General features: G+C 42.3%; 1 protein-coding gene across 3 annotated transcripts in view; it reads left to right on the top strand.

Annotated features, from left to right (window-relative positions):
- Nucleotides 1–17,511, top strand: part of Cdh11 (cadherin 11) — a 150,701-nt gene that overhangs the window by 60,043 nt on the left and 73,147 nt on the right. For 2 of the 3 annotated variants that reach the window (XM_005318258.2, XM_078032427.1), the window contains one exon: nt 577–701. The exons of the other annotated variant lie outside the window; for it this stretch is intronic. The gene's annotated coding sequence lies outside the window, so the exon portion shown is untranslated. The remainder of the gene's footprint in view (nt 1–576; nt 702–17,511) is intronic. 3 annotated transcript variants of the gene reach the window in all.

The raw sequence follows: 17,511 nt of genomic DNA, 5'->3' as shown, positions 1-17,511 counted from the left end.
GTGTAGTGAGGCAAAACATAACCGGAATGAATACTGCAGCGCTTTCAGCCCAATGCTCTAGTCTCCTGGAATGGGGATGCCATCGCCTGTCACCACCACCATAGAATGGTTTGTCCTTGAGCTTGTTGTTCCTCAAAGATCGGACATCTCCAGAACACTGCTTCCCACTTCATGAAGGAAGGCCTGGCTTGAACTCAGAACATTGTTTCTATTTGAAATTGTCTCAAGACTTCATATGTTCACATGCAGGTTTATTGTTGGTGCTAGAGCAAACGCAGGAAAAATTCACTTTGTTTGATCAGTGAATGCTTGACTAATTTGTCATCAAAGTACCAAATGCACAGATGACTAATCACACCATTTTGGTACTTCAAAAACCATGACAAGTTTCCCTACCTTTGTAATAACTGGGTTATATCTTTCTTTGCACATCTGATCTGTTATCTTCCAAGAGAAAAGCCTGTCTTCTGCAACTGTGTATCCCCTGTGTAAAGTAGTGGATCATCTTATCAAGCCCTGTCATCTCTAAGTTACTAAATATCTTTTCTTTTTTTTTTTTTTTTTTTTTTTTTGCAGAAATCACTGTGCTTTTGGCTTGGTGGCTCCGTGATATTCAATTGTTCTGTCATTTGTTGAGTGACCAATCAGATGGGTGGAGTATGTTATAGAAATTGGCAGCAAGTATCCAATGGGTGAAGAAGGTAAGATGGGCCAGCATTACTGAGTGAGCCACATGTTGATATGTATGTGGAGATGGAAATTATGCCTGCTGGATCCATTCCTTAAGCCTAGCTTCATTAGGACCTTTATCCAATCCAAAGTAGAGATCTGAGTGAGAGGGTGAGGCCTACTTTTTGGACTTTGAGGAATAGGATTTTTCAAGGTCATTCAAAGTATTCTCTATATTGAACACTTACTATGTGTCAGTACAGGGATGATAACTCTTTTTAATATAGAAGAGAGAGAAGAAACCATAGAATATTATGATTCTTTAGCAAGGACTTGGCTGGACATATTGATTGAGATGATTTTCATGTTGTATTTTTTTTTCTTTTCTTTCTTTTGAAAAGAATTCTTAAAATAGGATAAGGTGGCTTATATCCCACAAGGAAGAGATTGTTGGGAGGCTGAACCTTATAGATCTCAAAAACCAAGAGCCTTGGTGAGGATCCAGCAGGCCTGATTTTAACTCCTGGGCCCAGCTCTGCTAGTCAGGGTCTGTGTGCCCTTAGGTTAATGAGCTCTTTTCTGGGCCACGTGGTGGCCAGGGTCTAAGAGTTCTCAAGTTTTAGAATTCTACAATCCATTTGCCTGCATTCCGTCTGGTCAGTGGTGATTGCAGCTATTTTCATAGGGCATTCAAATATCAGGCTAGAAATTGGAGGATTAAGTCTGTCAGCAGGACACCCCACATCTGGGGGTTCTAGACTCACCTACCCACACTTCTGTGGCTCATGCTCATGTACATGGCCAGCAGGTGTCTTGAATGCCAGGCACATCATGATATCCCCTCTAGCCCTTAGCTTTCTCCTGTGTCCCACATTTGGGTGACAGCCTTGTAGTTCACCCCAGTCAGAAACACAGGAGGAATCCTCCGTGCCTCTCAGTTCCTCCCGTCCCTTGACAATGCATTCCTGTTCATTCATTCCTACCGTGAACTCGCAATTATCTCAGAAATATTTCTGTTTTCCTCTCTTCCTCCTGCCACCGTCCAGATGTAATCCCAACCGCCTCTCTCCAATGTTACTGGAATTGCCACTTAACAGGTGTTTTTGTTTGTCAGTATTTTGTTTTTGCCTCAAGGATTAGTTCTCCCTCATCAGCTCCAATAAGAGAATCTTCCACACACTGTCTGAACATTATACCTGATCCAGACTTTTACAGCACTCTCCCACTTAACTCCTTTCAATAATAGAGACATAAGCTCCTGAGTGAGCTTCTAGGACTCCTGAATGCTTTCCAGACTCACCTCTCAGCCACTCTGTCCACACCCAGCCCTCTGGATAGACATGCTTTCTAGAATCTACCCACATCACACACTTTCACTTCCCCTAAAACCATATAACCCCCCTTCTCCCAAAAGCATTCTTACTCACTTTTTAGCTTAGCTTGGACTTCACTATATCTGAAGAGTTATTTCTGGTTCCCTACGACTGAGCTGTGGTCAGCTTTTGGACAATACTTTACCAGACAGGGAGGACACCCTTTTCTGTGATTTCCATGTGGGATCATTGTTGTCTATGTAGTTGTCTGCTTTCCTAGCTATACCTTGAGGTACTAGAGGGCAGCGTTTATTTTGGGACCACCCATGCTCCTAGTTACAAGCACTCTATCTGGCCCAAAGTATGCATGTAAAAGGTATTTATTAAACAAGTGAACAGAGATCTATAGTATATTTTGAACAGGAAATGGAGAGAACAGTCATAATTATATCAGTTAACAGGTATTGCATGCTGACCCTTGTCAGGCTTAGGCTTTCTTTAAAGTCATCATTTAAATTTTGCAAAAGTCTGATATGGTAGGTACTATTAATATCCAAAATTTTTTAAATGAGAGAACCCAACCATAGAGAAGGTAAGTTGTCTATGGTGATATGCCATAACTTTTATGGTTGGCATCTGTATCTGTTGAAAGTTTGACTTTACCTCTAGCTGGATCTTTTGGCACTCTTCTTCCTTTTCCTGAACAAATCCGCAAAATTGTTGACAAAATCATTTCTTTCCACATAAGGCCAGAGGTCTTTTCTGCAGTCCACACAAGCTATTGTTAAAGAGATGGGCATCAGCTGCGACTAGACCCATTGATTTTTGGAGATGTCCCAGATACTCATATATTGATCATATATGGATGAGGGTCTATTTGGGGAGACAACCTCAACATTGGGAGATCCCAGCATTTTCTCCCATGCTCTGGTCAGTAGTTGTTAGGAGAAAATCCAATGAATGAAAACATTTGTTGTGAAAGCAGATCTACCCCTCCTTGCAAATGCATCAGCCTGATTTGGAAGTTGTAGAGTCCACTTTTCTCCCATGTGCATAATTTTTGGTCATTTGCTTTGAAACCTGGTTCAGCAGACAAAAACGCGTCTCTCTCGTGGGTATGTCTGTGAATGATGATCATCTCATTTCTGCCAAGCTAAATGGGTCTCTTCACTGCATCCGCCCTTTCAATTCTTCAATAGGAGGTGCGAGTGACATTTCTGATTTTTCTAGATAATAGGGACAATTAGAATGAGGTAGCAATGAAACAGAGTCAAAAGTTAAATAGAAAATACTTGAATTTAATTTCACTTCTAGGAAATCTGTTAGATTTATTTTTTCAACTGGAAATTAAGAATAGCCTATTTTGAAGAACTTTGCTTAGCTTTTATTCCAAGAAGAGGAAGTCAAATATTCCAATGCCTGTGGAATAGGCATTGTGACCCAGAGCTGCTGGCCACAGTCATCCTTAAAAACAGAAGCAAACAAATAACAGCATGATACAGACAGAATAGTGCTTTCATCTTGGGGATGGGATTCTTGTTTTAAGGAGAGGAATATTGTGACGTGGGGGAAGAGAAGGCTCATTCATGATGATCATCTTAGTTTTAGGTCTGGAAATAACAAAACAGAACTTATCAACAACTTTAGCTCAAGACTCATTCTTGATACCCAGTGAGTTCAGGATGCCAGTGTTTCTTGATCAGGTCCCTGTGATATAGGCAAAGCAATGAAAAGACACTTTTCCTAAAAACTCCCTAGTCCTAAGGAGTCTGCATTTAAGTGGCACTGTATCTAGCAGCCAGACTCTAAGTGGAAGGAAATAAGACTTAGCAAATCCTGGTGAAGCGGCTTGGGTTCACAGAGTCAGCTTTCTCCCTGACTTGCAGGAAAATCAAATTGAACGTGAATTTCCATTCCTGGCATACCTGTCTCACTTAGGTACCTTCTCAGAGCAGTGGAGGAATTACCTGGGTAGCTACAGGACAGATCTCAGCCCTGCAACCTTGCTGGGTTTCTAGTAGGGCACTAGAGCCCAGATACGAATGGGTCTTGGAGAAGTAAAAAGGATGTGCCCTTTGCAAAAGAAGAAGGTGCACACATTGACACCCTGATGAGTAATAATCAGCTGGGGCTCCTGGTCACAGGTCACCCAGTTATCTCTCATTTGCATAGAAGTCAATACCCGAAGCTGTTTGGGGCAGCTCACCTGTGCTAGGAAATCCATGAGGCTCTATGTTGCCTCTGACAGTTTGAAATGTCGGCAGTCTGCTTTGTAAGCCTCTGGACCTGCTGGGACTGTCTGCAAATACACTTTTCCTATTTTGGGATGTAGGCCACTGTGGAGAAGGAGGCCAGGTTATCTGTAGCTAGTGTCACTAGAATCATAAACAGTTGCTCAGTGCTCTTGGTGACCATCCATTGCAGATCTTCAATGAGTAATGTAACTGTGACTACCATGTTCAATAGACAGTTGCATGAAATTCCTACATGTCAGGCATGTGAATATCCTGCTGCTGCCTGAGACCAATATGAAAGGAAATACCTCAGACAACGTTATGCTTCTCTGATCTTACTTTATTTAAGGAATGATGGGCAGAGAACAGAGATCCCTCCCAATATTAATGACGGTAGCTGATACCTGTGAAGCAAAGCCGTGTGGCACGCATGGGACCTCATGCTTTACAGTTACTGTCTTGTTGGATGTCACCCCAAATTTGATTGCTACATGCAGTGGCCATGATTTTTTTTTTATAGATGAGGACACTAAAGTTCAGAGGTGAGAGCAGTTGCTGATGGCCACATAATTAACTATGGAAAGAGGAAGCAGAGATTCCACTCTCATGTGCCACACCCCAGTGCCTCCTATTGATCAATATGACTTAATTCATTTAAACTTTGACTTTCAGTCTTGGACTGATGTACATGGAGGTAGTTGGAAAGCATTTCATATTGTCATTGTTTTGGTATGGCCTAAATCTTGAGTTTTAAAGTTGTCCTAACGGATTCTAGGCACAGTTTGAAGGTAAATGTGTATATGTTGAGTTAGAGGACAAGAGGGGTCTGGATATGTTCTCTCATCAGCCTTCCCTTGAGAATCATCAGTATTTGAGGCCTTGAACTGGGTCATAAATGAAATGCACCTGTCTCGATACAACAATGAAACCAAAGTTATGTCTTTATCGTGACCCCACCCACCCGCCCCTGCTTTCTGGTGATGGAGCAGATAGAAAGCCATAGCACAAAGCCACTTCTAAACACCTTCACAGATTGTAAGAACACGGGATGGAATGATTCTGCTAGAAGTAACCAGAGGAGACTTCAGTGGGGAGTTCACCTTTGGGTTCAGACAGGAGCCTGAGTAGGAATTGACTGGGAGGGGGAGATCAAGACCTGTCAAGGGGATCTACAGAGAGGTTGTTGAGCTGTCCTTTATAATGACCAGGTAGAGTGTCCCCTGAAATGTTTCTTTGTTTTCGTTTTTATTTTTATTTCAACAGACAAGATGTTGAAATAGATTAAACATTTTTAAAATTCAAAATATGAAAAACGCCTACAGAGACAGTTCCTTCAATTCCTTGTCTCTCATTTCCTTTCCAAGAGACAACCACCATTTTGGGTTTCCTTTGTGACCTTCCAGACAGTTACAAACATGCATCCACATAGCCACTCCTTCCCCCTTTGCACACGTACATGGATGAGACCCAGCTACAAATACAGTTCTGCACACTGTCCTACACCTTGATTTTAAAAAGATTTTTTTTTCAGTTTTCCTCTTGTTTTACTTGCCTGTTGTTTGATTTAAAAGTTGTGATTCTTCTTTTTGCTGTTAAAACATTTTCCACCTGCAGAAATTTTCCAAAAATAATACAATGAATTCTTAACAAACTCTTCATTAAGACTCATTGATTTTTTAAAAAATTACTTTGCTGTGTTCCATGCAATGATTTTGTGAATTTAATTTCAAATTAAGGTGTAGTTTAGATGTCAGTTACCCAGAGAACCCAGCAAGCCTTCTTCCCTGCTGCTCACTTAGGGAGATAAATGTATTTGCCATTGAGAACATGTTCCTCTCAGGTCAGTTTCCCTGAGATGCCATGAGCAGCAATACTATCCTCCAGGATAAAGGTGGCAGGAGGCTGACTTTGGGTCACTTGATTTGGGGGAAAGGATTGTGTCCCCCGGGTGCTCAGCAAAAACGAGCATTTGGGGCAGATGAACATACTCCCTGCTTTTTTCTTCCGGGCCCAGAGGCCCAGGATAAAACAGACAGTCCAATTGAAATCTAATCACTTCATTTCCAACAACTGGCCATTGAGATAGAATTATGTCCTCTGTTCTTCTTGTCAGAGTCCACACGGTATCTCAAAGGCTGGTGTGGGATTTCCTCCTTTCAAGATCAAAGCACCTGAGCATTGCTCAAGTTATCTGTGCACTTCCTCTGTGTATTACATGGCAAGGGATAGTTTGTTCTCAAAGTCAGAGGGTCTTTGAATCCTGCGACTGGCAGGAAGTAACTGAATAAGACAGCATGATGGAGTTTCACAATCATGGGTTCTGGGACCAGGAGGATTATTTTCAGTTATTCATTCATTCATTCTCTCATCAAATAATTCCTGAAGGCTTCCATGAAACTCTTGCATGTTCTATGCCAAGACGTGTGCACACTATTTGCAAGGTAGTTCCCCAGGATCTTCAAGGTGACAGGCATTACCTTTAGACATATTTCAGCTAAAGAAGGCAATTATTCTGAGTATGGTGGGAGGGAATTTCCATGAAAGGACTTCCTAACCATTCATTCATTTATTCATTTTCATAGGCACGTGAACATACACCTATTGTCTTTTTACACTGTACTAAATCCACAGGTGCAGTTGACCACAGCAGTTCCTATTCTCAAGAAGTTCATAAACCACATGGAGGTATTTTTCTGACCACTTTCTAATCCTGTTTCCTTCAGTTGGGTCTATCCAGCTGACTCCAGAGTATTTTATGAAGAAATCAGGCCATGGTCCATCAGTCTTCCTTGGCTCCACATGATTCCTAAGACACAGAATCACCATTTGATCAGGAGGCTACTAACCCAAATTGCCCTCTGCCCTTTGGGGAACTCAGAAATCAAGGCATTGTGAGATGAGAAAGCAAGGGTAGAAAGGTAACACGCCATACCAAAATCTGCCACCAATTTATTGTGTCTGCAGAGAATCCAGAAGGTTGCACCCAGACACCTGGCAGGTACCTCAATTTGGAAGCATTAGAAAAAATTGTGAAAGGGCCAGTGAGTTCATCTTTTAGATAGACTCTCTCAATTTTAGTATCTAAACACCATTCCAAATTCTGCTGGGTTGGGTTGCCACAGCAACGATTCTTATACTATTTATTTTAAAGGAAAATAATGTTTTTTTTTAATTTTGGTTGCATATGCACAAGTGCTAATGAGTAGGCACCTCTTTAAATGAATATCTGGAAAATCTCCTGAAGTATATTTCTATTCATAACAGATACTATTTTGAAGCTCTTAACACTTCTAACCAATGTTCAGAATTTCTAGGACCCAGGAATATTGTTATCCACCATCCCCAAATCATTTGTATCATACTTGGGCAGTGATCAAAAGCCTTTTTTTTTTTGGCATGTGAGTTTTTATTCCCATTAGGAGTTTGAGCAGGTACCTGCTCAACAACCCTGTTAAGAGGGCAGAAGCAGACTGTGTTCACTGAGGACTGGCCAAGGTAGCTGGTGCTCAAGGTCATGGAAGCATGTTCAGATGCTCAGTCCCTCTCCATTGAGCCACAGCATGTTTTTCTCTAATCTACATTAAATCATGTTGGTCCATTCTGAGATGCAAGCTTCAGAAGTTGGGAGTTTTTTTATTTTTGAGGACAAAAAGAGCAAAGTCCTTGGCCTGGCTTCTACGATGGACATGATCCAGTGCCCACGTCCTCTCGTCACTGGAAGCCGCCATCCATCTTCCCACTTGGCTCTCCAGTCATAGCTTATTGTTAGTAGTCCCTGAACATGCTGTAATGCCACACACCCTGACTTTCTCACATTATTCTTCTCTGGCCTGATTTGGTCTGGGTACACAGAGAAGAATGCTGTCATCCAACTGGGCTTCCCAGGCCCCACGAGATAGTATATCTCTTTTTTCCCTTATTTTCAGAGGTCCTGGTTCCTTAGGGTCTTATTATGACTTCCACTTTCTCCATACAACAAGTATGAATTTATATTTATGGCCATTTGGGTAGAAAGATAAATATGATCTTCTATCCTAAAAGGTCATTATTTTTTTCTCATTGTAAAAGAAATTAAAACTTTCCTGTAAACCATCTAAAATCACTGTGGGCCTCAGGCACTGTGCTTACTGTGACTAATGGAGAAGTCAGCACTGATGTTCCTCTGTTGACACATTGCTGTTCATTTATCTTTAAGTCTGCAGGATCCTTAAGAAGAGAATCAATCTCGTGCCATCTATTGTGGTGTGTGGGGGTACATATGCACTTTTGGTGAATAGGCTTTCAGAGGGATGAGATATTGTCTCCATCTACCTGGCCTTTCCCTGCTGAGAATTTTGGCAGACATGGGGCTAATATTTTTCCTTTAGAAAATGGACTTGGAACAGTAATCATTAGCCCAGTCTCTGCTGAAGCACCAATGCTGCCTTCCCCACTAGGCACAGTAAGCTCAGGGCCCGGGGCCTGTCCTTTAAAGGCACACCTCTTTAAAGTTTGCACATAGCTTCCCTGTAAATTATCTGCTGTGATCACTTGAGTTGCATTCCATGCAAGAAGAAACTGAGGCTTAAAGAGGTTAAGCAGAGCATAGGACAAGGAGTTATCCTACCCAGAGATACATGGTAAACCAGAATTCTAGTTTTTTTTTTTCCCACATAAAACCAATACTACATTGCATTTATCAAATCACACAGCAACCATCCCACATCAAGGCAGAGATTGCTTTATTTTATTTTAGTTGTTTGGAAAATATCAAGATGAAAAGAAACAATAGAAACCAAACAGAGAGAATTGCTTCTAAACTGAGCATTAAATATATCGGTCAGCTTTTCATTGCCATAGAAAATAATTGACATGAACCACCTTAATGTTGGAAAGATTTATTTTGACACATGGTTTCAGAGGTTCCATTTGATGGCCAGATGGTGCCCTTGCTTTGGGGTCTGTGGAGATGTGGTGGGGAGCATGTGGAAGAGCAAACCTGCTCATATCATGGTGGCCTGAGAGCAAAGGGTGAGAGAAGATTGATAGAGGTCCCAATGTCCCCTCCAACGGGACACCCCTGAGACTTAACTTCCTCCCATTAGGTCCCACCCCCTAAAATTTCTGCCATCTGTCTCCAAATAGCACCATAGGCTAATAATCTTTGGGGGAGATTTAAAATCCAAATCATAACCCTTCACCCTGGCCCCTAAAAGACTCATGTCCATTTCACAATGCAAAGTACATTTAGTCCAACTTTGACAGTCCCTGGTTCTAGCATTGCTCAAAAGTCCAAGTCCAAAGTCTCTGCTGAGACTCAAGGCAAACACCTTATGTGAATACCTAAGATAAAAAGAAACTCATATATTTCCAAGATACAATAGCACATGGTAAATATTCCCATTCCAAAACAGAAGCATAGAGACAGAAAGGTGGGATGGGACCAAAGTGTAGTCAAAACACAACAGAAAAAAAAAAAAACATGTAAGTTTTCTAGTTCCATTTTCTACATCTAGGGTGCATGATGTAGGATCAGAGATGCACACCACATCTCTACAGTCCCAAAAGCAAGGGCACCAGCTGACTATGGAAAGGAACCTCTGAAATCATGTGTCAAAATAAATCTTTGTTACTATAAATTGATTCATCTCAATTATTTGTGAGAGCAATGAAAAGCTGACTAATATATTTAATGTTCAGTTTAGAAGCGATTCTACCTATTTGGTATCTACTGTGTCTCTTAGGTCTTGATACTTTCAAAAAAACTAAAATGAAATGATGTAGTGTGATGTGAGTTCCCCAAGCGACGGAGAGCCCTGCCCCTATGGGCATGCTGGTTAAAATCTGCATGGCCACCTTTCTAGACTTGCTCAAGTCCCTGCATGCAGTTTCTCTTGCCAGGTGTTCCATGTCTCTGACATCTCATCCTTCCTGGGGTCTCCACTGCGACTTCAGCTTTATTCTTACAGCCTAATGCATTTCCCTTCAGGAGCTGCTTGCACAAACTCTGACTCTACAACATATGGTCTGGTCTTCCAGGTTATCCTTTGAAATCTTGATGGAGGTCTCTGTGACCTCATAAATTTTATATTCTGTATGCCTGTAAAAGTAGACAATGCCAAGGTCTGCTGACTATGCAAGGACTTGCAAAGTCTGTGGCTATAGCAGCCTCTGAGTGCTTGATTGCTGAACATGGGAAACAGTTACCTAGGTGGTTTAGTGTATGCTGGTACCCTGGTGCTCTCTTCTCAAAGGATAATCTTTGAAGGGAGTTCACACCTTTCTACCTCTGTGCCTGTGATGGGGTAGAGTCCTGGTGATTCCTGAGAATCCCTGGAGGCATCTTTCCTATCCTTGTGCAAAGCACTTAGTTCTTTCTAATGGCGCCAATCTCTTTTAACATCTGCACCTCCCTTGGACAGAACTTTAAGGGTGCTTCTTTGCTGGCCAAGTTGCAAGATTTAAAAATCTTCTCCCTCTGAGTTTTGCTCCTGAGATTCACTGTAAATTTGGCTGAAAGGACCTGGTAATAACATGCCACAGCCTGAATGCTGTGCTACCTTGATATTCCCTCTGTCTGATAACTAGCCCATCACTTTCAAACTCAGCTTCCCACAAACTCTCAGATGATTTTTTTTTTGCCTGCATGCAACATGTTGGCCTCTAATCCAATTCGCAGTAAGCTCCTCATTTCCATGTGAAACCTCATCGCCATTTACTATCTGCATTCTGTATTTCCATCAGCATTCTTAACTCCTGAGCCCTCACCAGATTCACCAGTTAAGCTCCATTTATAGCATTCCTGGCTTCCGTTAGCCTCCTTCTCCAAATGTTTCCAAATTCCTTCTATAAACAAATCCCAAAGGTTTCTGAACCACATGGTCATTTATAGTCATGGCATGGACCCACTCCAGGTACCAGTTTTCTTTGTTGCCTGCTTTCCATCACTATAACAAATATGTGAGACAAATCCACTTAAAGGAGTAAAGATTTATTGGGGGGTTAACTGTTCCAGAGCTTTCCGTCTTTACCAGTTTGTTCCATGGCTTTTGGGCCTGTGGTAAAGCACAACATTTTGGTGGGGATGTGTAGTGGAGCAAAACAGGTCACCTTATGGCAATTGGGGAACAATAGGGAGAGAGCAAAGGGCTTGGGGTCACAATATTTCCTTTTTTGTGTGGTGCTCAGGATTGAACTCAGGGCCTTGTGCATGCAAGGCAAGCATTCAATCAACTGAGCTATATCTCCAGCCCCCAATATTTTCTGTAAGAGCACAACTTCAGTTACCTGACTTTCTAACACCAGTTCCCATCTCCTAAAGATTCCATTACCTCTTCATAGTGCCACAGGCTGGTGACCAAGTCTTTTGCCCAGGGGCATTTGGAGGACTGACCTTTTTGATCTAAACCATACTACTCTAAGATCCAGTTTCTGCTTCATTGGAGGACTGGTAGTCCTGGATTCTGGGAATGCTCTTGGCAGATAACTTTAGCTCAACCCCTTCAAGGTTTGCTCCACGGGCAGCTTCTGGCTCATTGAAAGTCATGCCCTTTCTTCAGTTAGCTCCCATTGGAGGACTGACCAGTAAAGGTTTGTCCATCTCAGCTGTACTTGGGGTGATTTTGAAGGGCCATCCTTAGCCCAGAAGTCTGAGCTGTCATTGGGCTGCATCATACATCACCTTCTATTTAAGTAGAGTTCTGTTTTCCTCACCTTTCCTTTCCTAGTTGTTCCTTCCAAGGGCTCCCCCTAATAAGCATCCCCATTGCCAAACTCCATCTCAGATTTTGCCTTCCAGAGAATCCAACCTGCGACAACCTCTATTGAGTATTTTGCAACAAGCCTCTTGTGTCTCTGCATGAATACATCAGATTCACTTGTTCATTCATTGTTTTCATTAAATGCTTGCTTCTTCAACAGATGCTCAGTGCGGTGCTAGGTACCAAGACAGCAGAGTGAGTAAGACAGTAAAGGACCTCTGGTTACATGGAACTTAAATGGCTTCGACTTTGAAGACACATTTTACTCTTGCTTTTGCAATTTAATTTTGCATCTCCCAGAGCACCCTAGCTGTGTCAGCCCTTAGATGGAGGGACAAAAGAAGTCCCCCATGGCCTGAGCAATTGCTTTGTAGAATAAATGCTGCTTCCTAGAGACTGGGAAGATTATTCTAAATGGTCTTTCCCTCATACATCCTAGGAGTCCCCTCAGGTAGCACCAGCAGAGATAGGAGGGACTCAGGCTGGCACAGAAAAAAGAGCCTGGCATGTCTGCCCAGAATGGGTTTTCAGAGGTTGGACTGAGGTGCAGATGCAAAGGATCAGAAATTAAAAGGACAGGAGAGAAGAGAAGCAGGTCTAGATTTACTTTTCAGCAGGAAGGAGTAAAGGTCAGGAATAAGTGAAGTGGAGGTTTTCTTGCCATCGCCCTGATCCTTATTCAACATCACTTAATGGCATCCCGTCTAAATCAGAATCAAATCACATTCACTGTGCAGCCAGTACTGTCCTTGCTGTGGTCACTCCTCTCTACCTCTCCTCTAGTTGATCCACCAAGCTGTGCAGGACCCTGGCCACCCCTCCCACAAGTCATTCCTCCCATCCCCAGGGGCTTTGCATTTCCTGCTTCCTCAGTCTTGGTGGAGTCTCTGCATGGGACAGACACCTTCTCATCAATTAGGGCTCATGTTAGATGTCCCCATTTGACACACTCTTCTGACCTCATAGCCTCTAAAGCCACGTTCTCCAGTCCTTCATCATTTTGTCATTCTGTCTAATCCCTCACAGTAGTTACCATGATTAGGGAATATTGTTTTCATGTCATGGTTGACTTTTGGTCTATTTCCCTCATGGGACCCTAAGCCCATGATGTTCAGAGACATGATGTGCCTTGCCCTCTCTATGTCCCAAGTGTCAAGAACATGGCTGTCCACACCAGTAATAGCTCTGTAAATATTTCTTGAGTGAATAACAAAGCAAATTCATGATTATTGAATGTTTCCCTTATGAGTAGACAGGAATACTGTGGTCGACATGCCTGCCTTAGAGAATATCCCGGGGCAGAAGGCTGGAGTGCAGGCTTCTGCACATTGTTGGAATGAGCAGAATCTTCAGACCTCTCTCTCTTTCTCTCTCTTTCTCTCTGAGTTCCTCCTGACCATCGCTCACATTTGAATGGCATGTCTTTCGGGAACACTCCTCTCTTGAGAAACTCATAGCTGCATAATGGTGTCCCTAGGTGTGCATCTGTGCATTAACGTGGGCCTTTCAGGCCTGCTACTGCCTGCCTGACCCATCTCTCCAACAGGAAAGACTATGCATCCATAATCCTTTAGAAAATTGGGGCTGACATGTAGCTTGGTGCCCAAAGTGGTTTCACTCAAGCAAACACAAGAGAATAATAGCCATGCACTTAAATGCTTGAGTGGGTATCAATCGGAAGAATGTTCCAATAATCCATGTTTATAAAGTCTGTTAGTATGAATTTTTGAAATAGCACTTATTCCCCTTTATTCTTGACAAATGGTGTTTGTAGCCATCGAGATATTTTATTTCAATTATGTGCCCGTGTTGTAGAGAGAAGGTTTCTGACAATAGCCAGGCAGAAGCCATTTTTATTATGTTTCTATCACTATTCCTGTTGCTAAACTCAATTGGACAGTTCATTAAGATGAAAAATTAACAGCACATGCTTTGGGGAGAATGATCATGGAACATGACAGCTTGTGAAGGGCCTCAGCATTGAGAGAAGCAGACAGATGACAAACGTGTTGTTCTCCAGAAGAGGTGGCATTTGGCCAATCAATTGGCACCCGTGTGTTTATCAAACACCTACTTGTGTGTTCAGTGCTGAGCTTAGGTGGAAGGGGAAAAGAATGTTCAGGAAACTTGGTCGTTGCCCTCCAACAACCTACCATTTATATGGGCATACTGGGGAGATCTCCCTGTCCATCTGTAAGTCCCAGAGCGGAAGACAAGTGCCTTGCACTTAGGGTCTGACTGCACATTTAGAAATAATTCCTTGGGTGATTTAGAGATTTCCCTTGGCCTTGGGGTATTGGAAGATGTTCATTAGTAAAATGTGTCTTAAAAATAGTAGCTATTAGTGGCTAAGTGATTGCTTTGTGGGATCATGAAAATGTTCTCAAAGTAGGTAGTGGTAATCCATGTACAGTGCTATAAAAATACTAGTAAACTCTGTATATTTTAAAGGGGTGGGCATTATGATAAGTGAATTATATCCCAATTCAGTTGTTGTTATTTTAAAGTACAAAGTACTCTGCAAACTCTGCAAACTAAACTATAGTCAGTTATTTTATTTTTTTTTTGTATGTCCAGAGAAATGGGCTTAGTTTAAATAGAAAAGATAGAGTTGACCAAACTCGATTGAAGATTTCCTTCATGGGGTAAGGGGGGAAGCACATACTCATTCTATAGTTGAGAAAGCCAAAAGTCAGATCAGCTTGCACCTTGCCTGAGAGGCCATGGAGCGAGTTAATACTAGAGCTGGGACATGGCCACTAACTTTTCTAGCCACAGTGTCCAGATGTTTCCCACTCCATCCTGCTGGCTCCCAGAAAAGACAGACCCTAGAATTTAGGAATAACATACATGGGAATGATATAACCAGTGTTGCTTCTGTAGAATATTTCAAAATTCGGAAATTACCCTTACCTCTTTACTCTCATCTTCTCTCGCAGTCTCTTTGTGAGCTGGGTGAGGTGCGGCTACAGAGGTGGGGCAAGCCTTAGAAAAAAAGAGGGTATGAGGAGGAGGGAGCCAGCCTGCTTTTCCAGGTTGTATAAAGAATGCTACATTCTCTTTTCCAGGCATTCAAAGTATTTTCCCCTTTGCTTCCATCTCTATTTTCAGCGTGATCTCTCCCTAGACTTTTTCTGTGCATCCTTATTTCCCCAATGCAAGAGGAATTTCTCTGGGAAAATCCTAGAGATGTGGGATCCACAGACATTTACAAACAAGGCTTAGAATTAGATGCCCTGTTAACCACAGAAGTAAGTGTTGTCGATTTTCTCTTTTGTAGAAGAAGACACACACTTCCATTGTTAAGTCCATGTCTATGTTAAAGCTGCTTAAATCATTCTCTCCCGCCCCCCCCCCCCCCCCCCGTGGTTCACAAGAAGGCTTTTGAAGTCATTCTCAGCTTACGAGTGTAAATAATGGGTCAAATTCTCATCCTGCTAGACAGGATGGGAATCTGACTCAAATTTTGTAAATACTGCTTCATCTCATTGTTTCTCTCCCAGGGACATTTTCTTCCCCAACAGACAGTGGAATCCCAGCATCCCTGGAAACAGTGGAGGAGTCAGGATGCATTAACCTGAGCAGGGAGATCAGAACAAAAGCTCTGTTTGCCGTCCCCCAGCAGAGCCCCAGTTCCCCCACTGTTTGGTGACATTCAGGAAGCACAAATAAAATTAGATCTTCTCTGAGTATAAAAGAGCTGGGACTTAGGAAATGGAAGTCTTAAGGGAGCAGACATCCTCTTTCTTCATTTTTTGTAGTTTTGTTAGCTTTAAAGAAATTAAACAACAAAATGGGATTAAAAAAAAGAAAAATTAAAAAAGATGAATTCTTCTTGAAATATACCCCTGCTGACTTTTGGATACACACCCTGACCCAGGAGTGATGTTGCCTGGGTCAACATTACTTTTATCATTTAGGGGATGCTTGACCAGTGACACCTGTTTCCTTGCTTATTTGTCAAGGAAAACAGAGGGGTGATTGCTAAAATCATGCAATAATCAGTGCCTATGCAATAGGGATTGTATAAAGAAGTTATTGTATAAAGATTGTATAAAGAGTTACCTCTGATGTGCCTAGACCATTGCCTGTCTTATTTGGAGGCTTCCAAAATGGGGAGCCCTCATGATGGTCCCAGTAAGACATAAGTCTACACAGTTTCACCTATCGGGACTGTGTAGACAGAGATCCCCAGTGACTGATAGAATCCAGTCACATCTAGGTCTCTGCAGTCTGTGGTTGGAGCTGTCTCAGCTTGTGAAAGTGGCAAGGTTGTGGGCTCCTCTTGGGCTTTTGCTGGCTCTGCACACTGGTCACCCTGGCACATGCTTCTCTTTGCAAAAGGGCTGAGGCAATAAAATCACCTTAAAGAACACAGAAACAGCACAGTGCATGGGGACTGTGGTGAACTGCACAAAGAGCCAGCCAAACTAGATTGCCATTTCATATGTGCTTTTAATTGTGAGACTTCAAACAGAACAGTTAGTCTGTTGGGCTACGTTTTCCTTTTGCATAAAGAGAAAAAGAGAAACGGTAATGGTCTTTACGACCTTGCAGGGCTGTGGAAGGTTTGCATTTTTTTAAAACTTGGGGCAATTCCTCCTTCTTCAAAGCAATATAGCCCAGCACATAGGCGCAAGAGCTGTGAAATGCCCTGTGTGGATCTTTCTAGTTTCTTTGTGAGCTAGCTATATGACTTTGGCCAAGATATTTAACCCCTCAGAGCTTCAGTTTCCTCATCTTTTAAATATGCTTATTAGTTTGCTATTGCTGCTGTAATAAGCTACCACAAACTTAGTGCTTATAACACTAAGAACTTTATTATTTTGTAGTTTTGGACCTATTTAGTTCCTACCATTTTGCCCTATGCTGGGGCATGTAAGAAAGTTTGAATGATATGCCTGGTGTCCTACAGCTTGTGAGCAACATGAGCAGAAGGGAATAAAGCTAATACTTCAAATTCAAAATGGAGTAACCATAGACCTAATGGTGGGCCTTGCCTCAGCCTGAGCTGTCGGGTTTTCTCTGTCCAGTGATGGTACACATAGCAGACTCCCATGATGAGATTTGGTTATCCCCCTTAAATGACTCCACTCTCTCTAACACAAATCCAGGGCCTTAGTGCATTTTCTTTTTCAACATAAGTTTGCTCAATCTTCTTTCTGCCCTTTGTCTTCTCATCTCAGATCCCTTCCTTTTCAAGTTATTTCAGGTAGAGCATCAAGGGATGGAGTAGTGCAGACAGATTGGGACGTAAGCACCCAAGTGATTCTGTGGCCTTCAAAGTTAATCTCCCACTCAGGGCTCAGAGCTGTACTCTAGTGCCCTTTGACACTGCCTTGGCTTATGATCTCTCTGGAGCACTGATTGTAATCCTTTAGGAAATGGCAAGAATTCTGTCTTGAGGAAATAAACCACCCGAAGTTATCCAAAGATGAGATGGAAGCAAGAATGTGCCCTGAACACGTATTTTCTTGAACAGTGATTTGGGACCCTAACGAGGTAGACCTGCATTTGTTTTGTGACTCCAAAGTTGTCTCCACCAGGACATTTGGA

The sequence above is a fragment of the Ictidomys tridecemlineatus genome, chromosome 15 (assembly GCF_052094955.1).
Source record: "Ictidomys tridecemlineatus isolate mIctTri1 chromosome 15, mIctTri1.hap1, whole genome shotgun sequence".
NCBI lineage: Eukaryota > Metazoa > Chordata > Mammalia > Rodentia > Sciuridae > Ictidomys > Ictidomys tridecemlineatus.
Note: the sequence above shows the minus strand (reverse complement) of the source record. Positions and strands in the feature narration are given on the sequence as shown.